The 23,925-nt window shown below is 42.2% G+C and overlaps 1 protein-coding gene across 3 annotated transcripts in view; it reads left to right on the top strand.

Moving 5' to 3' along the window:
• The window catches only part of LOC126248940 (uncharacterized), a 529,465-nt gene that overhangs the window by 227,734 nt on the left and 277,806 nt on the right, over positions 1-23,925 (top strand). For all 3 annotated transcript variants that reach the window (XM_049950454.1, XM_049950456.1, XM_049950457.1), the window contains exon 3: positions 7,067-7,102. The gene's annotated coding sequence lies outside the window, so the exon portion shown is untranslated. The remainder of the gene's footprint in view (positions 1-7,066; positions 7,103-23,925) is intronic.

Genomic DNA, 23,925 nt, shown 5'->3' on the forward strand with positions numbered 1-23,925 from the left:
TTCCCAGAGTATGGAGCTGGTGCTGACATGTGCTGGTGGTGACAGGGTTCGCAACTGCGACGTTCAGTTCTGCAGGGACGTTTGTAGCTGTTGTCCTCTTATTTTTTGTAACAACCCTCTTCAGTGGCCGTATCTCACCATAACTCAACACACCTTTTCGTTCACGTTGTGACTTAGCGGTTAATATTCTTCCGGTTTCCGTGTATGTAGTGCACAGGGTGATCAAAAAGTCAGTATAAATTTGAAAGCTTAATAAACCACGGAATAATGTAGATAGAGGGGTAAAAATTGACACACACGCTTGGGATGACATGGAGTTTTATTAGAAACAAAAAAAAGTTCACAAAGTGTCCAACAGATGGCGCTGGACAGCAAAACTGCTACCGTGACGGGTGAGAGGTACGCCGATATGTTACAGAATCGCATCATCCCCAACCTGGCGCTCCACCCCATATTGATAGACGCGTGAAAGATCTCTTGCGCGCGTCGTTTGGTGATGATCGTGTGCTCAGCCGCCACTTTCGTCATTCTTGGCCTCCCAGGTCCCCAGACCTCAGTCCGTTCGATTATTGGCTTTGGGGTTACCTGAAGTCGCAAGTGTATCGTGATCGACCGACATGTCTAGGGGTGCTGAAAGACAACGTCCAACGCCAATACCTCACCATAGCTCCGTACATGCTTCAGTGCTGTTCACAACATTATTCCTCGACTACAGCTATTGTTGAGGAATGATGGTGGACATATTGAGCATTTCGTGTAAAGATCATCATCTTTGCTTTCTTACTTTGTTACGCTAATTATTGCTATTCTGATCAGATGAAGCGCCATCTGTCGGACACTTTTTGAACGTTTGTATTTTTTTGGTTCTAATAAAACCCTATGTCATTCCAAGCATGTGTGTCAATTTGTACCTCTCTATCTACATTATTCCGTGATTTATTCAGTTTTCAAATTTATCCTGACTTTTTGATCACCCGGTACATCTTCGATGCGGTGCCCCTTAAAACACCAAACACTTTGGGTACCTTAGTTACGGAAGCGCCCACAATACGAGCACAAACACTTTGCTCACGTCAGAGATCACTTGGCTCTGACATTATCTACTCATAGAGCTGCGTCAAACGAGTCCCAGGACTGAAGACTACAACAACAACAACAACAACAACAACAACCTACGCAGAAGGCTTGCTCTGATCACGAATGTCACTTTTAAGGTATCGAGGGCATTGCATAGGTCCCCTCAGTCGTCTAACACAACGCCGCCACCTGCATGCTTCGTTATCATCTGCTCTTGTGTTCAAGGCTGCATCCTTCGCGGTGTTTCAAAATGGCTCTAAACACTATGCGACTTAACATCTGAGGTCACCAGTCCCCTAGAACTACGTAAAGCTACGGACATCACACACATCCATGCCCGAGGCAGAATTTGAACCTGCGTGGTTCCGGACTGAAGCGCCTAGAACCGCTCTGTCACCGCGGCCGGCTTCGCGGTGTTTCCATATTTTGTTAAATCCCTGTATTTTCAATAAAGCGTGGCTGACTGAAATCGTTGCTGCATTTTGGAACACCATTATTTCACATTTCTCTGTTTACCCTCACCTTAGTCTCTTATAGATACTTTTCATCCTTATGACGTAGTAAAATACACTACCTCATCAAAAGTATCCGGACACCTGCATGTAAAGCAGAACTGACCCCAAATGTGGCAGTAACAGCAGACTGCACTGGCCAGAATAGCTCGCACTGGAAGTGTGTGGTTCGAAGAGCACAAGGGTGAATTTACCGTACTCCCCTGGGCACGAAACTCATCAGATTTAAACCCAGTCGGGAATATGTGGCACCATCTCGATGGACTCGTCGCGCCGTGGGACCTCAGCCGAGAAATCTAGCGCACCTAGCGCGGCACTTGAGCCGGCGCGGCTCCGCATCCCTCTCTGTACTTCCCAGACTCTCAAGGATCTCCTTCCTGCTCGTTTCGCAGTGGTCCGTGCTGCAAAAGGCTGTTATCAGACTTCTGACAGGTGGTCACATTAATATGGCTTGACAATGTATATTCGCTGCTTGGCTGTTCATTTATTAATGTTTATTACATAATATGTAAATGTGCATGTGAACTATTTTACCCTTGCTATAACTATTGGGTATCTCGATGTATGCCATACGATAAACAAAAAATGGCTCTAATGTCACGAAGAAATGTAAGCTATAGGTTTTTTGCGATGTTTTCTTAAATCAAGTAGTCACAGTTTTTGTAATAAAAAAATTGTTACTTTTATCGTGGGCAAATATATTGTTTTTAACAGACTCCTGAACTATTTGGTTCATTTAGATTTCCTTCATATCTGAAGTCTTAAATTTCGTGGCTCACTTGGCTAGGCTACTTAAGGTAGCGTCCACTTACTCGTACGTTCACAGCAGCCCATCAACTGTGTCGCAAGTTATAATGTATTTGTCAGAGAAATTTCCATTACCTTCGTAAATGTTAATGTGTTAGCTGCAAACTGGCTTAGTATTATAAGTGAATCTCGTGGGGAGAATTATAACTGATTTTGGACGTTAAGCTAAATCTAATAGAAAAACTGTTGCATTGGCTTTAACGGTAGAGAAAGTCCGTCCCATGATGGTAGGTAGAGAAATTCTTAACATAAGAATGTCGCAACGAGTGCGCTATAAGTATGTGCTACGCATTTACGTGCAATTATTTTAGTACTCTTCGTGAAATTGCATCGCTGAGAATAAGAGGCATTTTTTATGCCTCTGTATCATTTGGTAAATACACGAATACTATCACTCATAGTACTGAAGATGACTTCGGAAAACTGATAGCACCGTAGCACCGCACAATTTTGTTACAGATAGAAAGCCGTAATTCTTATAAAGTCCTCTACGCTATTTTTCGCGCCGTTGTTGCAAAAAAAATGGTTCAAATGGCTCTGAGCACTACGGGGACTCAACATCTTAGGTCATAAGTCCCCTAGAACTTAGAACTACTTAAACCTAACTAACCTAAGGACATCACACACACCCATGCCCGAGGCAGGATTCGAACCTGCGACCGTAGCAGCCCCGCGGTTCCGGACTGCAGCGCCAGAACCGCCGTTGTTGCAATTGTTTAAATTGCAACTTACGTCACATCATGATAGCAACACAGTCGTTTTCTGTAATAGTCACTTAAGATACCTTTTATTCTCAAAAGTACCTAAACCACTATCCGATTCAACTGACAGAGCCAAGGCATTGGCGTGTCGGACTATTCTAATCAGAGTTAACATATAATCATACCATGGAGCTTTTTCTGCGTTTTTATTTTTTTATTTTTACAGTTTCTAGTGAATTACTAGTCAGATCTAACATAGTTCTGAAATAACAGGTGAGAATGTTTTACCTCTTACCAACTACATTCCATTACGATCATTAACAAGTTGTTAATTTAAAACACTTTAACTATCTCGCAGTAATGCGACAACAAAGCACACGCAGAACTGATGGCTGAGTGAGAGTTAAATATCAAGTACAGATAGTAAATGTTAAGACAAGTCTTACCGGAGAGGCTACGGTGCTCATCCGAACACATTGCGGCTCGTCACCCAGCACAATATCAACACGTTGCGCCATTGCACTGAGAGATACGTATAAACTGACAAGACACGCAGATGTGTTAGGGAGTCTTCCTTGGCGATTGTAGCTGGAATTGCATACTGACGTGTCATGACTCTTAATCTCCGTTTACATTTCACTTCTTACTTCTGATGTTCAGAACAGAAGAATTTCATAAGTTGTTGTAGTGTGGTTTGAATCCCACTCCAAAATGTAAACCCATCCGTGACACACTCAAGAAGCCATTTGAGAGGTCAAACAGGGCATTGCACCAGTAGCAGGGCTGTTTCTGATCATGAACTGTTACGTTCGGACCGGCCTTCGTGTCGATTACCCCTCAGTTTAAAGGTAAATTCGAGAATTTCGAAGAGAGGTTCGTAAGGTATATGCTCAGGCAAGGGACAAAATGTGGAGTCAGCTGATACACACAGTTGTTGCAGAAGTGAAACAAATGGAGCTATACTTTGTGTAAGCTAAAGTGAGATAAAAATATTTCACATGCTACAGGTACTAAAATGCTTCCGTCTTCGGATTTCTACGTCCGAGAAAAGTTAAAATACAACGATTTGTGGAATCTATTCTACACAAGTAACTTTACAGTGTCTGACGGTGGGTATTTTATGCAAATACTGGTCGCTCGCCCCATTCCAATCGCGTTTGGAGGGAAGGAAAAGTGGCTACACTATGTGATCAAAAGTATCCGGACACCTGGCTGAAAATGACAAGTTCGTGGCGCACTCCATCGGTAATGCTGGAATTCAATACGGTATTGGCCCACCCATTGCCTTGATGATAGCTTCCACTCCCGCAGACATACGTTCAATCAGGTGCTGGAAGGTTTCTTAGGGAATGGCGGCCCATTCTTCACAGGGTGCTGCACTGAGAAGACGTATCGATGTCGGTCGGTGAGGCCTGGCACGAATTCGGCGTTCCAAAACATCCCAAAGGGGTTTTATAGGATTCAGGCCAGGACTCTGTGCAGGCCAGTCCATTACAGGGATGTTATTGTCGTGTAACCACTCTGCCGCAGGCCGTGCATTATGAAGAGGTGCTCGATCGTGTTGAAAGACGCAGTCGCCATCCCCTAATTGCTCTTCAACAGTGGGAAGCAAGAATGTGATCAAAACATCAATGCAGGCCTGTACTGTAATAGTGCCACGTAAAGCAACAAGGGGTGCAAGCCCCCTCCATGAAAAACACACCACACCACCACCACACCGTAACACCACCGCCTCCGAATTTTACTGTTGGCACTACATACACTGGCACATGACGTTCACCGGGCATTCGCAATACCTATACCCTGCCATCGGATCGTGACATTGTGTACCATGATTCGTCACTCCACACAACATTTTTACACTGTTCAGTCGTCCAATGTTTACGCTCCTTACACCGAGCGAGGCGTCGTTTGGCATTTACCGGTGTGATGTGTGTCTTATAAGCAGCCGCTCGACCATGAAATCAAAGTTTTCTCACCTCTCGCGTAACTGTCATAGTACTTGCAGTTGACCGTGATGCAGTTTGGATTTCCTGTGTGATGACCTAGTAGATGTCTGCCTTACACATTACGACCCTCTTCAACTGTCTGCGGTCTGTCAGTCAACAGACGAGGTCAGACTGTACGCTTTTGTGCTGTATGTGTCCCTTGACGTTTCCACTTCACTATCACATCGAAAAGAGTGGACCTAGGGATGTGTAGGAGTGTGGAAATCTCGCATACAGACGTATGACACAAGTGGCACCCAATGACCTGACCACGTTCGAAGTCCGTGAGTTCCGCGGTTCGCCCCATTCTGCTCTCACAATATCTAATGACTACTGAGGTCGCTGATATGGAGTACGTGGCAGTAGGTGGCAGCACAATGCACCTAATACGAAAAACGTGTGTTTTTGGGGGTGTCCGGATACTTTCGATTACATAGTGTATATGTCCCCGTATGGTTACTAATTCCTCTCATTTTACTCTTATGGCTCCTACGGAAGATGCGACGGGAGTAGTAAAATTGTTGTTAGAAAGTTTACTTTAAACACTGTTTTTCTAAATGTGCCCATCAGTGTTTCGCCATTAGTAATTTTCCTCCTATGATTATTGTACCACTTAAAATTCAATGAGCTATACCACTCTGTTACGAACCTAGGCAGCATGTGTGCGTATTTGTTTGACGTCTGCTCCAAGGCCTACGTGATAAAAACTCCCAAATGAAGAAGCAGAGTTCTAAAATAGCACAAGCGTTATTTATGCATGATTCCTAATAGTCTCACTGTGTCTCCCCAGGAACTCCCTAGAAATATTTCTTGCACTCCCTTTCCCTACTGTAAATTTCACGAGTTGGTCCCACGTCACATCGCTTCGTACTGCTACCTTCAAATATTTAAACGTAGTTACGCGCCCCAATATTTTATCGCCCATACTGTAAATTTTATTTTATTTGTACCCATTGTGTTTAATTCTCCTACCTTCAGGGACAGATACCATTCTGAATACAAAGTAGTAATCCGTTTCCGAATGATGGAGCGACGCCTTGTGCTATACACTAGAGTGTCAGGTAGCATGAAGCCCCGGCGTATTCCCTTTCGTAGCGCCTGCAGCAGGGAACGCATCAGTTCAAGGTTTCTCGTGTTTCACGTGAGCTGCATCTTAAGACCAGCGCGGTATTTGTTTCCTTATACAGAGATGCCGTCAGCTCGCCGCAGCCGCGAGCATGGTGACTGAAAGAAGTAATAGCAACATACGGCACCAGCAGTGCCTCCGTCTTGGATTTCAACTTACTACACTGTCAGTCATATCGCAGCATTGAAGCAACTCTAGATTCCACAATAAAGATCTGCAGTGATTCGTAACAGTGAAAGTTTTATTTCTTGTACGGTGTTGGGCTTTCTAGGGTTGCAATAAACTGGGAAAAGTATATCGTTAGTGCGCTCGAATTTTTAACAGTGTTTGTGAACAGAAGCAACCGTACCAGCACATGAATGACAATGAACAGGGTATTTAGAGTGGTCATTCAGAAATGTATACTAGAGCCAGCGTCCTTGCTGTCTGTCGGAGAAACTGTTTTCTTTATTTTTGTTGTGCGACAAAAAGAAAGTTATCAAAAAAGATGGTTACATGTTCTTGTGGCATTTTGTTTAGCTGAGCCAATATTTAGTTTTTTTGTTAAAGTACTTAGTTCCTTATGTCGTGGATCATGATTTTACAAGTGTAAATAGTACTGAGTAGCGTATTTAGCATACATGCTAGACATTTTCTTAGTAGAGAGACAGAACCTGTAACATATAGGAGAGTGTGTAGAATCAAAGATCTGCTATACATTCGGTCACAGTGAATGTGTTCTATCACATTTTAAACATGCCAATGAAATTCTATTTTCAGGGGGAGAGTAAAAGATTAAAATTATTTACATACATTTCTATTTTTTAAAAAGTGCATCATATACAGCAGCTCAAAATTCCTTTTCTTTGTTCGCAGGTGCAGCAGTTGTTCGTGATGAAGTTAACTGCAGCGGTAAGATACAGTAGAAAAGTCCACTTTCCTTAGTCTCTGAACGTGGTTTTATATGTAAACTTAAGTATTCTGTGTGCAGATCATCCTTATAACTTTACTCCGTTATCAAAAGAATCGATGTTTCCTCCGTAGACAAGCAATTATCATGTCCCTAAGCTTGTTTTCAGCAGCGCTACATTTTCATCATTGCAAAACTGTAGATGAGAGTAAACGCATATGTAGAATGTAATAAAATTTACTAACAAGAAAAGCAAGATTTACTTGCAATGTGGCCGGCCGCGGTGGTCTAGCGGTTCTAGGCGCTCAGTCAGGAACCGCGCGACTGCTACGGTCGCAGGTTCGAATCCTGCCTCGGGCATGGATGTGTGTGATGTCCTTAGGTTGGTTAGGTTTAAGTAGTTCTAAGTTCTAGGGGACTGATGAACTTAGAAGTTAAGTCCCATAGTGCTCAGATCCATTTGAACCATTTTTTTAAGAATCCATAAATATGGTTGGTGAACACGGCCTGCAGTAGCTTCCAGGGTGCGCGTTACATACAGAGCAGTTTACATCACCGCGTTTAACGTACGCTCTTCTCCTCTTATCCGTTGTTGGCAACTCGGGGTTCCCAATAAAATCCATTTACGACAACATATTCGGGATCTGTTCTTTAAATCATGCGATACCACGTCTTTCTTATAGTTCTTTAGGCGCAAATTCGGCAATGGAGGCGAAAAGCTGGAACGACCACCCTGTTGGCGTGCTGTGTGCGTCCAGACGAACAAAGGCGGTGCGTGAGTGCATTTGACATAGGTTTGATGGTTTCGGCGCTGTTAGGATGGCCCTGCTAACCACTTTGCTCAATTAGACCTCGCGGACACCGCTGCATTGTAGACGAGCGTCCTTTTGTCTGGCTTAAGCGGTTGTCGGTCATCGTCCTAGACCCCTGCCGAGCTCCAAATATCCCTTAAACACGTTTCGAGAGATTAGGTGGCCTCGACCCATCCACACAAGCCTTTCCCTAATCGGGCAAAGGACCCAAGCCTCCCGCGGTCAGAAAAAAAAGGACCCACGCCTCCCCGACCCTTCGCCTGGGGCACAGGACCCAAATCTCCTACGATCAGAGATCCAATTCCGTTTCAAAGCAGGTGGTAACATACATATTGTCGTCGAAGCTATAAAACATTTTGCTATCGTAAATGATAAGGAAAAAGACTGATTATCCAGCTATTGCTCATGTACGAATTACTGGTTTTTGTACCGGTTCGTTTAGTGTTACCCAGGGTGCACCGCGAGGTGGTAAACTGTCTGGTTTTACGTTATAGGAAACTAATTTCACGCGTTTCATTGTTGTTATTTTTCCATCTTCGAAGTTTGCTGCCTGTTGCTTCCAGATTTTTAAATCTGGAAAAGGCCTTTCCTTATTTTTGTTTTTTGAGGAATTCAAATGGTTCAAATGGCTCTGAGCACTATGGGACTTAACATCTGTGGTCATTAGTCCCCTATAACTTAGAACAACTAAAACCTAACTAACCTAAGGACATCACACACATCCATGCCCGAGGCAGGATTCGAACCTGCGACCGTAGCGGCCACACGGTTCCAGACTGAAGCGCCTAGAACCGTACGGCCACACCGGCCGGCTTTGAGGAATTGATTGCAATTTTGTTGAGTAAACTTTGCTTTAGTACCTCAATAAATATTTATATATTTTGGCTTCAAGAGTAGAACCGACTACTGTTCTTGCTGTGGAAACTTTCGCAAGTATAGGCGGTTTCTGTCTGTTGCAACTTATTTCTGCCCTCGTGGGTAGGGGAAGGAGTGCATATTTGTATATATAATCTACTAAATAGTCGCAGAACTTCTGTAATTTTTCTCACACAGGCATCGCCGACGTTAGGTCTTCAACAAAAGCCACCTACCATATCAGGATCCAGCATTGTACAAGATACATGAAAGAAACCTCGTGACTTCATTTCTGGAATAGCAGTCATGTGCAAGTCCCAACGTTTCTGTCTTTCGCCCCCAGCTCTAGTAGATGAAACTTATAACGTTGAATTCTTTCTTCAGTCCCTACTTGACTTCCAGCTTTCATTATGCTTTCTTCAAACTCTGAAAATATTGTTTCTGGAGATAATTTCAGACATGCATTATCACATTTATCAACAAATGTTGAAATGACTTGCTGATGAAGGGAAGTATTCCTATTGTCCAACAGAGGAAAAACCATTGGAATATAATGTCCACTAACAAACCCATGGATGGTAAATAGCTGCCAAAAAACTTTGTGCAATACTTAAAAGTTCCATCAACATAGACTGTTACACACTAACTATTTTTAAGTTTACAGCTTCACTGAATATCACCACGTTCTTGTCAGCGTCATTATGTAACAACAAATCAGCCCTATCTGTGGGTTCCACACTTAATGTACTCAGAACAATATGAAAAACCTGAATACCTGCAGGAAATTTCCGTAGAATTTTCCACCTACTTTTGTAAACGGGTTTACGAAAGCTGTCTAAACTTTTAATGATTCCCTTCCGTGTGTTCTCCTTTCACCACATTGAACAGTTTTTGGAATCTGAAAGTGTAACCTTTCTGAACTACCATTTTCTTTCCCGTTCTATTCACAGTAACTGCAACGACGTAGGAGGCAATGTTGACTATGAAGTGAAGTGATAGGCTGCTGACAGAAACGTGGGCCCACAAAGTAGCACTCGAAGAAGGCACGGAGGTCTCGGGGCCTAAGAGTTGTTCGGGAGGCAAGGATCCTGCTTACGGGAGCTTGGGTCCTGCGCTCCCCCCCCCCCCCCCCCCCCCCCGCCACCACCTCCAACCCAAAAAAAAAAAAAAAATCTCGTAAAGCCTCAAACGTCTGCCGCCTCGGTTCTCTCCAGTGAACGTAGACGTTGAAGTAACTGAACTATTCGCCTGGAAGCTTCGTACTGCAGTATGTGTGAAGTGCTCCGTAGTGAAAATAGTCATACCAGGTCTTGGCCATGAAGTGGTCATTTCTCCTCAGCTGCCATTGCAGATGCAACAGTTACAGAACAATCGCCACTAACGATGGTTTCAGAAATAAAAACCTAAACATGCCTCGTGTAAATATAGCTCGTAAATTTTAGTTGCGCACGTGACGACAGCAAACTGTACAGACTACGTGAAATATTTTTTACTGTTGCTATAGATTTAACATACCAATAAAACACTAAAGACTTTCTACCGATATATTTGATTGCTGTGTAGGGGTTCCTTCGTATCCATAAATTAACCCATAACTGCGCAGAGGGTGTTTCATGATGACGCTTTGGATTAATGAACCGCCTACTTCCATGAATCTTATCATAAGTGCCCAACATGAAACTCTAACAATTATCACGTCGACAGCAGTGTTACCGACAAAGTTCGCCTGAACAGAGAATAGCATACCTTGTACTGCATGAAAAGTATAAAACGGAAGGAAGCACTGTTTGCTAGTTGTCTGATCAGTGTTCAGGATTGACATAGAATATTCGGGCACAACTCCACGTTGTAGATTCCTCAACACCCGACAGCGGGCTTGTCTTTTAAACTTTATTTTAGATGTAAGAACAAAGTAAAACAACGCGTGAAATAAATTTTGTGAAAAGCTATCGTGCACCAACCACAGAAACAAAATTTTGAAACAGAACAGATCTCGTTTGGATCTGACGACACACGATCTGCAGACACAAGGCAGGAATCTCGCTAACGGGATTGATTTTGATTTTATTATTTCTCGTCCACCCTAAGACGTTTCTCGTAGGAGCAACTCATGTACTTCTTTTTAAATGTCTTTGAAAAGTGAAAAGAGTCAAAGACATAAAATTGCGTTTATCTGAAACATGAAATTAAATCTCTTAGTATTGTTTTCGCGGATAATGTGCGTTAAATGAAATCATTTGTGAACCTTCGGATTTTCAAAATTAAATGCTCTCGCGGAAGAAGATTCTGTAAGCCTGGTTCTGTTACATTCTTTTGAGCAACAGAATCCAGGATCAAAGATAGTTAAAATGTTCTTTCTGCTCTCTGCAGCGTACGTCTAAAAAAATCCTTTCTTGAGCAATATTAATGAAATCACGAGTTGTCTCGTTGAATCAGTGTCCTGCAGTTGTGAGGTAGTTCTTGCTGTAAGGGTACAATACCCTTTACATACGATCTTTGCATCGATGGTGCGCAGGCAACAGACAGTAAAATTGTAATTGTTGTGGAGCGATCGAACTTAGAGGCAGTAGCGTACAGGCAGAGCTGATAGGTCATGCATACGGTTGTTGTGTAATGGCACACAGTTCGTTTGAAGTGTTCTTTAATTATGTCAGTATCAATGCTTGTATGTTTAAGGAAATAAATGTTGTTTAATATAATCGGCGAATTGGTAATTTCTTAGTACATCGCCCAGCATCACTTACAATAATGAGTGAAGTTAACAGGAGGAAAGCTGCATTTCCAGTTTAAATCAATATATACAGGCCGCCCGTTGACAAAACGACGAGTGTATTCCGAGCGCAGACGCGGGGAGTAGACTTTCTTTGCTGTAAGGGGTGACCAAATGCCATAATGGGAGAAAACATTTAACATGCATCTCTTGTAGGTTGCTCCACTATGAAAAAGTGTCCTGTCTTGTCTTCAGTTACACAGACAATAATGATTTTCATAAATATATTTCATAATATATTATACTATATCTGAAACTACGCATTGTGTGTGATAAACTAAATTTAAGCTTACTTTACAAACTATTGAATGTCCCGTCTGGTTATCTTGTTTCCGTTAGTGCATACCAATATGCTATGTTTCCACACCAATCCTTGTTTGCTTAGGGATGATATCCATGGCTGAGCCATTTTAAGATTATTGTGAACATGATGAACCTGTGGAATTTTACAATTAACGGTGAAAAAGGATAGTGAATGCTTCCGAACGATTTGCTAGTTCTATCAGATTTTCATCTCAAAATCCGGTCTGGCCAGCAAGATTTTTATCGTCTCCAGTCACGATAGAAAGAGAGTAGAGATGGGTACCTCGCTTAAAACCGGTTTGCCTAAATAGCGTGAAGGAAAGACTGCTCGACTTTTCTTAAGTCGAACATAAGATATAGGGGTATGAAAACGAATTCCTAATCTGCTCTCTCTCTCTCTCTCTCTCTCTCTCTCTCTCTCTCTCTCTCTACACAGAACCTAATGTGCAAACCATTGGCTTTTCTCCTGAATATTCAACTCCGAAACTGCGTCTCTAGGGTGCCGTGACAACGGACTCGACCAGCGTACTCCTTGACAGTTGACAGCTACCATGGCTGTCAGCTACTTGTTTGCTCTCACCAAAGAATTTCCTCGCTCGCTGTTGAAGCTCACGCTGTTCTTTCGTCATGCGTTTGCTTGGCGATAAGCCTGCACCAGCCTTTGTGCTATGCTATTTACTGCGTTCCCTCTTACGAAACTGTACACGTTGTAGATCCCCCGAAGGATTTGCTCGTGCAAGATCAGCCCATGAGTACACTTTGCGAGGAAAGTCGGTACCCGGCGTCAGGTCGGGTATTACGTGCTTCATACTCACATATTACTACGCTTAGCCAAGAACAAAAATCCTGGTTAAGAATGGTGTAACACTAGATTATAGCCGGCCGCGGTGGTCTAGCGGTTCTGGGCGCTCAGTCCGGAGCCGCGCGACTGCTACGGTCGCAGGTTCGAATCCTGCCTCGGGCATGGATGTGTGTGATGTCCTTAGGTTAGTTGGGTTTAAGTAGTTCTAAGTTCCAGCGGACTGATGACCACAGGTGTTAAGTCCCATAGTGCTCAGAGCCATTTGAACCATTTGAACCACTAGATTATAGCTTGTTGCCGCTATTGCCCAACATGAATGTCGTAGGAACAATGAAATGTGTAATGAATTTTATCCATAGTGGATGCTGTCGAACTCCGTGACTGTTCCTTTATGGGGTTGTAGAAAAATATCCGCTACCGGTCACAATAAAAGGTTGTTTATTCGTCACACGACCGGTTTCGGGCTTGCGCCCATCTTCAGGTGTTTATACATTCATTTACATGTTTTTACTGTTGGAGTTCACTGTATAAATACAAAAAAAAAATATTATTTGCTGGTGACTACACAAATACAAGTGGGACAATTGTAAGTGGTAAGGCAGCCTTTGACGGAAATATTTCTGTACTTACAAAAAGATGAAGCACCATTGTTACAGTTATGCTGTGATGATAGTTTTGCCACTTAGTTACACACTCATGGTCATTTTCACGTCCATATATCAGGTATAGCTCCATATTACACTATTATGATGTGCACTCGTGAAATACACTATCTTTACATACAAACATGTGGGCTGTGGTCAAAGTACTTAGATGTAGCAGATGTAAAGATGTTGCTCACACAGAAACTCGTAGGTTCTGGTGAAAGAACTTAGCCACAGGAAGTGCAAAGGTGTTGCATATATAGAAATTTAAAAAGCTATTATAGACCGCGACGTTTCTTGACACATTATGAAATTTTTTGGTTCACATTTTTGACGGAAAACTTATATCTAGGAAGTAAAATGTTGTCATATATATGAAACTACTCAAAGCTATTACAAATTAAAAAAATGACAACTAGAACTGTTTCGAGCTACACTGTTGTCAGAGAACTTAGATGTAGGAGGTAAAATGATGTTACATATATGAAATTTTTTAAAGCTATTACACATTCTAGAATGCCAGTTACAGCTTGTGTTTACAATATGACTATTACAAATTGTGATAATGACCCTTGGACTGTTATGACTGCTACATCGAATTTCCATAGAATATTACTTTGTTATTATATCAGAGGATAATTATTTTCTGTTTAGGATTTGTTTGCAAGATCCACTTGTTCGTTCAGAACAAGGTCTGGTGAGTTAGAGCTGTGGATATAAATTTCTAGTTCTTCAAGCAGATTCATTTTCTTTCGTTTGTTCACAGTGTGTAGTACTTGTAGGTTTTCTGTAATGGCTGTGGCTGAGTGACCATGGTCTTTTAGGTGCATTGCAAAGGTGGATTTATCAAAATTATTTAGCTGGAAGGCATCCATATGCCCACGGTATCTTATAGTGAAACTCCTTCCAGTTTGGCCTATGTAGAACTGTGGGCAATTGTCACATAAAAGTTTGAAAATACCTGATTTGTGGTGGCATTGGTTGTTTGTCTTACTGTTGTGGATTATGTGCTGTTGTAGCTTGTTGTTAGTGCTGAAAGAAATTTGAATACCAGTTTTCCGGAAGAGGTTGGCAATTTGATATGAAATTTTACCTATAAATGGTATGCAGGCGAATGTGTTTTTTCCTTGTTGTGAATCTGATTTAGTGGATGTGGATTGTTTCTTTCTGATTTTGTTGTTAAGTTTATCAATTACATCTGGGTTGTATCCATTTCTCCGCGCAATTTCTTTTATAATGTTAATTTCATTTTGTTCATCATGGATGCTGAGTATGGTTTTATGTATACGATTAAGTGTGGATCTGAAGAATGACATTTTGTGTTGTGCTGGATGATATGAGAAGTTGTTAATGACGACGTCACTAGTAGTAGGTTTTCTGTAAATGAATGTATAAGCACCTGAAGATGGGCGCAAGCCCGAAACCGGTCATGTGACGAATAAACAACCTTTTATTGTGACTTGTAGCGGATACTTTTCTACAACCCAATGAAATGTGTGTTCGGAATTATTCACCTCACAAATGTCCAAGAGTAATAGATAGTCACACACGATAAGGCCCGCAGACAACGTAGCTTTTCCAAACTGACTCTATACTTAGGACATAACAATGGGCTAAAATGAAAATGTTGGCTATTATGAAGGAAAATTGTTACTTGCAGGTTCGAATCCTGCCTCGGGCATGGATGTGTGTGATGTCCTTAGGTTAGTTAGGTTTAAGTAGTTCTAAGGTCTAGGCGACTGATGACCTCAGATGTTAAGTCCCATAGTGCTCAGAGCAATTTGAACTTTTTTTTTTTTTTACTTGCATGTCAGTAAAACTGAGAGTTATAGTAGAGTTACAAGTAGTGAAAGAGTTCAATTTGCATAGAACTTGGAACTGAGCTGAAAGACCCTAAAACTGTAGGTCTTGAGCAGTGTATGAGAAGAAAAAATTGATCACAGAAAATCGTGGAGTAAACTGGAAGAATTCAAAATCTGATAATATGGGAGTGGTTAACAAAGTGGTGGGTAAATAAAGTTGAAACGATTGGGTATCAAAAATAACAGTGAAAAGAAAACTGGTGAAAACACTCGCAAGGAGGAGAGAAATCTTAATGATACAGTTGTTCCAGCCTGTAGGTGTAATTAACTCTGGATTTGAAGAAACTTTCGGAGGGGGGAGGTGAGGGAGAGAAGAAAGCACTCACACTCCGTCAAAACAAATTATCTTCTTTTTTACCTGTATTAGGTATGGAAGTGTTAAGATGACACTCGTCGAAATTCTAACTCCGTATCTGAAAACTCGCATAATGACACTGGAGCTCTGTGAGGCTAGCATGCATATTACGTTGCAAGTAGGCACAGTCATTTACGACTTAGGCTGAAACATTCCCCAGTTCTAACACGTCTTAGTACAAATAACAATGAAACAAAGATTCAGACTTAAAAGTTTATTCATATGGTTTATAACTGTTTCGTTACTAACACTTTAATTTCGATGGATCGCTTCCCATAATCACCCCATGTGCTCAGATGATAATGGTTAGTTAGGAGCATAGCGAAATTGCGAAATACCGGTCCTGCATAACCATGAGCTCCGTATGTAATTTAGTTATCACCGTTGGGCGCCAATTGGAGCGTTGAAATGGTAAGAAGCGGAGGTCATGGCTTCACCGTCCAAATAGCAAAGGAGTGTCTTAGACTGCTAGGTAAGAAAAACAAATCTCAAAGTGAGCTGCGCGCCTACGGTATATAATATAATGTCGTGTGACGAGGGCCTCCCGTCGGGGAGACCGCTGGTGCAAGTCTTTCGATTTGACGCCACTTCGGCGACGTGCCCGTCGATGGGGATGAAATGACGATGATTAGGACAACACAACACCCAGTCCCTGAGCGGAAAAAAAAATCTCCGACCCAGCCGGGAATCGAACCCGGGCCCTTAGGATTAACAGTCTGTCGCGCTGACCACTTTTTTTTTTTTTTTTTTTTTTTTTTTTTTTTTTTTTTTTTGTAATCTCATTTTGTTCGTTATCGTTCGTTTCAAATGTTCGTGGCGGACGTCACCTGACGCCCATTTAAGTTCGTGTTTGATCCATTCACTCAGTTTTTTTATTACAGAGGGCAGCTAACCCTCTCACCGAACACGCTGAGCTACCGTGCCGGCTACCACTCAGCTACCGGGGGCGGACCGCGCCTACGGTGTAGATGACAAAGCATAAACAGTCGTTAGGCGGTGAAACTGAACAAGCTAAATAAAATAGATTCTCATTGTAGCATGGACCAATGAGTCTCACACACAGGCTATTAAGAGAAAACTGTTCTGCGGAATAGTCATATTTCTACATTCGCCATTGCTAGAGGCAATCTAAAATCAATTCAGGACTAATTTAGGTGAAACTACACGTCAATAGGCTACCACCGTCACTGAAAAGAACATACTGCGGGAGTATCATATGGCCTGGCAGTGTGTTATCGAGCCAATTGTGCATTACGACACTGTTGATGTAGAACATTAATACTTAAATTCTGAAATTTAAATTCAAGAAGGCTGGTTCTAAAAAGTCGAAAAACTGTTCATATTTAAACCGCCACACTTCGATATTTCGGAACCTGTATTTCGATGATTGTTTAATCTGCCATCGAATCTGGCCGACAACGTGTACCAGAATCGCTGTATCTCCTTTCTTCTCACCCAACCCTCATCACCCATATTTATCTACGTATCTGAGGCTCCAGAGAGGGACAGATATAAAAAGAGTAATTTTCATGCACTGAAGGAACTGCACGCAGCCTTACATAGAACGTTGCACAGTTTACTTCAGGAGCCACGCAGAAATTGTGCACACATGCCTCCTGGTTGCAGGAGGAAATTTGCAACATTCCGCCTTGTGGACACAGCAACCGCCAGAAGTATCACTTCATGTATAGTCAATTTCTGCAGCACAGTTTGTGTTTCGGATCCCAGGTAACACAAATATTTTCATACTTCGCGTGATAGTCACAGGTGCTTATTTTGTTATAGCTGTATTAAAAAGGGCAGTAGGTCGCAATCAATAGTGATTGTGTCTTAAGAACTAGAAGTGCTCTCAGTTTAGATTTAATTGGTAAAGTCATCCCCGCGGGCGGATAGTTTCGGCATAGTATGTGATTAGGTGAAAGTGGGCGATTGTCGCGAGGTCCACAGCACGCTGAGCGGCAGGAAGCACTCTTCTTTGCCACCGCGGAGCGCGGACTTTCTACCAGCGAAACAGAGCGGGAAGCAGCGCCGGGTAATAGCCTCGAACCAGGTCACTTCTGTTTTATTTTCTTATCACGCGACTGCGCCGTAAGACTTTCGTCTTCTGTTCACTGCACAACACCGATGAGAGTCACTCAGCGCCCTGTACTTCTGGCCCCTACCTGTGTTCGCCTTCACAAATTCTACAGGGACCAAAGGAGCCATCTTCTTCATAATGAGCACTGTAGCCAAGAATTTTCTGACTGGAGCCATTTTCCACCTAGGTTGTAATATGTAAGACCTAGTCTCAGACGATTAGTTTATGACTTTACATAGTCATTTTTAAGTATTTTACAGTATTTTCCCATACGGGGTACGATAGACATGAAAGTGGCAGCGAATTTACAAGATACGCTCCTCTTTTTGATGGTTTACGAACAGTCGGCGCACTTAAAGGGGGCTAGGACGTCAAACGGGCCGACTTGGAGCAGGAGATGCACCACAGGACATTTCAATTTCCAGTGTCTAAACTTTGTCAGCATGACCAGGAAGGATTCAGAATTCACACTCATAGCAGTGGAAGTTCTAAAACATAACGAGGTAATTTTTTTACGTGTGAAATTTCATCATTTTTTTTCACTTACTAATGGCAGCATTTGTTGCTATAGGTACACTTTTCTTCATAAGTAAGAGAGATTCTTCGATGAATTTTGCACAGCGTACAAACCATAATTAAAGGTGTATGAAACTCTAGAATTTTCCAAATCTATTAAAAACTGTGGTAAAAATTGAGTTAATTAACTATAAAATTTGTGTTTTTTCTAAACATGAAGTTTAAAATATAATAGTTCATTCGTTTTTTCATAAATTAAATAAATTCTAGAGTTTCATACACCTGTGAGAATGGTATGTATGCTGTGCAAAATTCATCGAAGAATCTCTCTAACTTATGAAGAAAAATGTACTTATAGCAACAAATGCAGCCATTAGTAAGTGAAAAAATGATGAAATTTCGCACGTAAAAAAATTTATTTTGCTATGTTTTCGAACTTCCACTGCAATGGGTGTGAATCCTGAATCCTTCCTGGTGATACTGACAAAGTTTTATGAATTTATTTGTAAAAGTATAGACACTGGAAATTAAAATGTCCTGAGATGCCTTTCCTGCTCCAAGTCGGCCCGTTTGACGTCCTACCCCCCCTTAAGGGGAGAAATACTAACTTCATTGAAGTAAGAAAGCTTAGGGCTTAAAGTCGTTGGTGACAGAGCGCAAGCTCAGGTCGGGAGAGAGTGGTGAAGGAAATCGGTCGTGCATTTTCACAGAAACTGTTCAGACATCAGACTTAAGCGATTTAGGGAAATCAAGGGAGACCTAAATCTGAATGGCCATATTCCAGTATTTTAGCACTGCAACACCTTACTTTGTAACAAATTCTGTCTCCTTTGCAAAAATACAATTTTAATCGCGCGGAAGAGCTAAAAATCTGCATTAAACACCACTTTCTCCACAATTTGTTCGTGTTACATAACGAACATCTGAATTACAACTTACGTTATGCAGGCAGGGATGCGAAATTCAGGTTAGACACAGTATGTCCTGGTGTAAGAGATGGGCCTGGAGCTAAAGTAATGCTGTTCCAAATGCTTTCCAGAGCGATAATTCTCGGTCAGATGATAAGACTGAAATCTACTTCGAAGAGTTAGTTAAGCTGTGTGAATTTAGTGTAAATATCCTTAATTTTCACGATCTCCTCCATTCTTTAGTCAACGTAATACCTGTAGTGCATACTACGAGAATACATCAAGGACCCTCCGTTGTCAGTGTATAGTTACGTTTACAAAAGCGCTGTGCAACGGTTAATTTTGTGCTAGTTATTACTAGCATATCATATTCCGAGCATGGAAATTGTAGCAAGTTATATAGCTGATAATACGTAAATTCGTGTGGAGCAGGTGGGTAGAAATACTAAACCTCTGATTTAACATAGGCGTCCTTGGCCATGTTACTCGTATTATGCCAAAGAAACTGGTGAGACTCTTAAATAGGAAACCGTTGCTGGGAATGCAGACACGACGATTCCAGTATGTATGTCGCGAATACTGCATTCTTTAGATTTCCGTGTTGTTAAAGGAAATACGTAAGTCGGCAGCCTTGCGGTATCACTTAAATTCAAGACTGAAGAGCGCGCATATCGTTCGCCTGCTGGCTTTGTTGACTGTTGAAATTATACCAGTTCAGTAGAACAGGAAGACATCCTCTATCCTCCTCCCCCTCCCCCCCCCCCCCTCCACTAATGTGTATGCCAATAAGTTTGTATAATGCTGACCTGATTAACTATTGTTGTGAAGGGAAGTAGACGTCAACATTTTCGGTATCGAGCCTCAGTGTGAGCGTTAGGCGTTATTAAACCAAATGCCTTCTTTGTACGTGCATGATATATCCTATACATTGTTTCAAGCTGAAATCAGTTCAGAAGTACTGCACCTTCAGGAATACGATATGTAACATTTAGGGGGCCACAGAATTGCTTTCCTACTTTTTGCAGCAGTGGTATATTCTCTTGATACATTCAGATAGAAGTGTGCGTATTTATTTTAGATGTGTGATGAATGTTCGTATAGTCACTTGATTGCTTGTATTGTTGAAGAAGAGAAGTATATGGAACCGTTTGCCAGCACTTGGCCCACCTCTCTCGTATGGCTCCAAGACAGCCGCCTAATTTAGCGAGTCCTACCGGATGGTGCACCACCGTCAACAGAGTCAGTTTCTTTATCTGAGATACTGCTGTGATGGTGTGTCGTGAACAACGTCTGCAAAGCGCAGTCTGTAGAGCATTCGTCCGCAAAAGACAGCTATAATCTGCAAGGAAGTTTCACTGTGGAAAGGATTGTGCGTCACGGTCTTAGGTTACTCTACAGTCTTGGTGATCAGGAACTCCAAGCCACCCTCTCGTCCTCTTTACCGCCAAATTATGGTGATGTCAGTTTCGTTTCGCTTCTAGGACTCACAAACAGGCAACGTCAGCCTCGAGCACAACTGCACTAGCGAGCTATGAAACGAAGGAGACTATAAGAGGGGCTGGCGTAGCACAGATTGCACGCTGTGGCAGTAGACGATTCCGCCATACATCCATCCACATACCGCAGACCACGGGAGAGCAGTTCCCCTCTCCCTAGCGTTTGCAGTGTTGGCCGTCAATGCTGCTCACTAGCGTTCTAGTTTGACAGCTACATTCAACGACGGAGCCTGGGAGGAGGGCCCCGCTTGGTGCTGCTCACACCACAGTACCTTATAGAGTTGATATGCCGTTAAAGTATACTATTCTATTTAAAAAAAACGCAGTTGCTTAGATACCTCAGTTGTTGAAGTTTAAAATATTAACAATAAACAAAGTTTCGCGAGTTGTGGAGCAGTGGTTAAGCGATGTCGTCACTTGGCCACGCACTAATGCAAACACACAGGTCACTTGGCTTAATGTCCTTATGCAAACAAAACGGTTGCCAGACGCCTTGATCCCTACGCAAACAAACCACGCACTTTTGCTTTTTGTTATATCGATGTAAGTGTAATTTGACCCGAATGTAAACAAACTCTGTTCTACCAAGTTCTCGCCTCCTCCCAGCCCTGTGCTATCCCCAATCCGCCATGAAGGCATTGACAGTCTGTCTCAATGTGTGGTTTAATGTGCCAACGGTTATGGCGATTACTTTAAAATAATGTTAACTTACTTTTTCCATTTGCCTCTTTTTCATTTGACTACTGGTTTGTGCAGCTATACAACCGGTTGTTTCTCCATGCAGTACACCCTGATACGTCATCAAGTTGCTACTACCTTAGTAAGAGTCTATATGTTGGCTCTGGAGTAATGTTACACATCGCAAAGCACTTGCTAACGGGTGACACAGAACTGTGTAGTACAGATACAAAATATGGATTTAGGCAACAAATTATAATTGTTACATAAAGAAGTAAGAAATTGCCCAAGGCATACCTCCTGCTGTGCCTTCACGTATTTACTATGTTACGTTAGCGGAATGTATGAGCTACATCTGACAGGATTCCCACATCACAAAGCACTCGCTTCTGGATGATATAGAACTGTGTAGTACAAGTCTTAAACAATAGTACTCTGCAGGAAATGATTTTTTTAACCCTATGGAAGACTGCCTGTGTCGACAAATAGCGGTATTGTCTGTTCATTCTACGTTTTGACACTATAGTCACGATTTTTTAAATGCTGAGGAGTGTTTTCGAAGGAAATAAAATTTTAGAAATCACATTAAAAGTTCACCTTTCCAGATATTATCTGTCTCTATTCAGAACGTTGATAGGTAGAACATTACTTCAACAAAAAACAGCTATATCCGTTGGGCATCTATAACAGTATAGCGTTTTTTTGCTAACTGTACTGAGTAATTTGACTAAGTCAGTGTAAACTTCGCGGAATATCCAAAAAAAAAAAAGTCTACGTAGCTTGCATGGAGTAACTGTGTTTGTGGGAACAGAAGCAGTTCATGGTTCTTTCATCTTGAGACCTATGGGATAACAAGATGAGATTCATCCATTCCACCAAATTCTGATTCATGATGACCATCCTTTCTAAGCGGATCCAAATTTGAACGGTGGCTTATAAACTGATCGTTCGTTCACCATCTAATGTAGCAGTAAACGTCATCGAGCCCGTCATTCTCGACAAGTCCACTGCCGTGTTATCACCTTCGACTGGCATTTACAATAAGTGCAGATGTCTTGGGTACCCACATTCATATCTACATTTTATCCATGTACTCTGTTTAAAGTAATTTGTAAGCCATGTTTATACATCTGCATCAATATGTTGTTGTTGGAGTAGCAGTTCATAGTTGTCGTTAATGGCACAGTTTTTCCACATTAATTTTTCCGCTTAAAAGGCATCTTCAACAAGGATCAGCCTCAGCCTATTCGATATACTGCTTTCTCCTTGAAAGACCTGTGGAATAACAATGTGTACAATGTCCACTTCAGCACATGTCGATGCAATATAAACTACCCATCTTTACACAAACCCAAATCGGAGTAGGGGTTTTATAAACAGATTTGTCATACATCCTTTAATTTAGTAAACACCGTCAAAACCGTTCTTCTGCAAGTACACGAAGGTGTGATCACTTTGCATAAGTATATAAAGTAAATGCAGATATCATGTATTCTCCTTTCGTATCTAGATTTTCCCATTTTCCCATATTCCATGTGTAAATGTATATTCAAGTTAACAAACTTTTGTACACCAATATTTTTCGTATTGGATATCCTACCAGGTTCGAGTCACTTTCTTTACCATCCAGTTGTGATACATATTATAGGGGCCCGCTCAAAGACCCCAACAGTCGTCAGGATAATGCCTAGCAGAGTATGGTGCTGAGGATGTTTTTACGCTCGAGAGTGTCAAGAAAACATTGTTACTTATTTATTGTTCAGAAACACACAATTGTCTTCCCAAGGCGCTGGTAACTCCGTCAAGCTGACGGTGTGCGGACACCGTCAGCAGAAGCAGGCACACGTCTGCCTGGTGGTTCTGCTGCGTAGTAGACGGCTCATGTGGCTGTCGTTACGTCACGGCCGGTCGGTGACTCCGACCCCCGTGCTGTATCTGGCACGACCCCCTCTGGGCAACAATGGACAGCAGGTCTGCGAGCTGATCTCCAAAGCGCACTCGTTGACATTGAACATGATCACCCAGGAGGCTTGTCCTCCAGTCCAGCCAGAGGTACACGTTGGCATTCGGATTTCAACCTGCGGCCTCCAGTTTCGAGACTGAGGCCGGGAGCATTAGTGTCGGCTGCGGGGGCAGGGAGAGTAGCGACAGTGGTTCTTCCTCACGATGGTGGATGGCGAACAGCTTCTCGGCCTAGTTGGTCATACCACCTGTGGGTCAGCAGGTTGATGACGGTCTCTGCATCCCATCAGTGATGACCCAGTAGTTGGTGCTGCAGCATGTGGTGACTGTCTCTCCAACGTGACCTGGGGCTCTTTAGATGATTGTGAACGTAGCCTTCCCCCTCACCCCAACACTTCCCACAGGACAGTTGCGACTGAGATCATTGATCAAAAATGGTGTCATATTAATGTTAGCACTTCCTTTGTGCTGTGCTGCAGTGGGTGTAGCGATAACATAATGTTCTACATCTACATGGATACTCTGCAAATCACATTTAAGTGCCTGGCAGAGGGTTCATCGAACCATCTTCACAGTTCTTTATTATTCCAATCTCGGATAGCGCGCGGAAAGAATGAACACCTATATCTTTCCGTACGAGCTCTGATTTCCCTTATATTATCGTGGTGATCGTTGCTCCCTATGTAGGTCGGTGTCAACAAAATATTTTCGCATTCGGAGGAGAAAGTTGGTGATTGGAATTTCGTGAGAAGATTCCGTCGCAACGAGAAACGCCTTTCTTTTAA

This window comes from Schistocerca nitens, chromosome 3 (assembly GCF_023898315.1).
Source record: "Schistocerca nitens isolate TAMUIC-IGC-003100 chromosome 3, iqSchNite1.1, whole genome shotgun sequence".
NCBI classification, from domain to species: Eukaryota; Metazoa; Arthropoda; class Insecta; order Orthoptera; family Acrididae; genus Schistocerca; species Schistocerca nitens.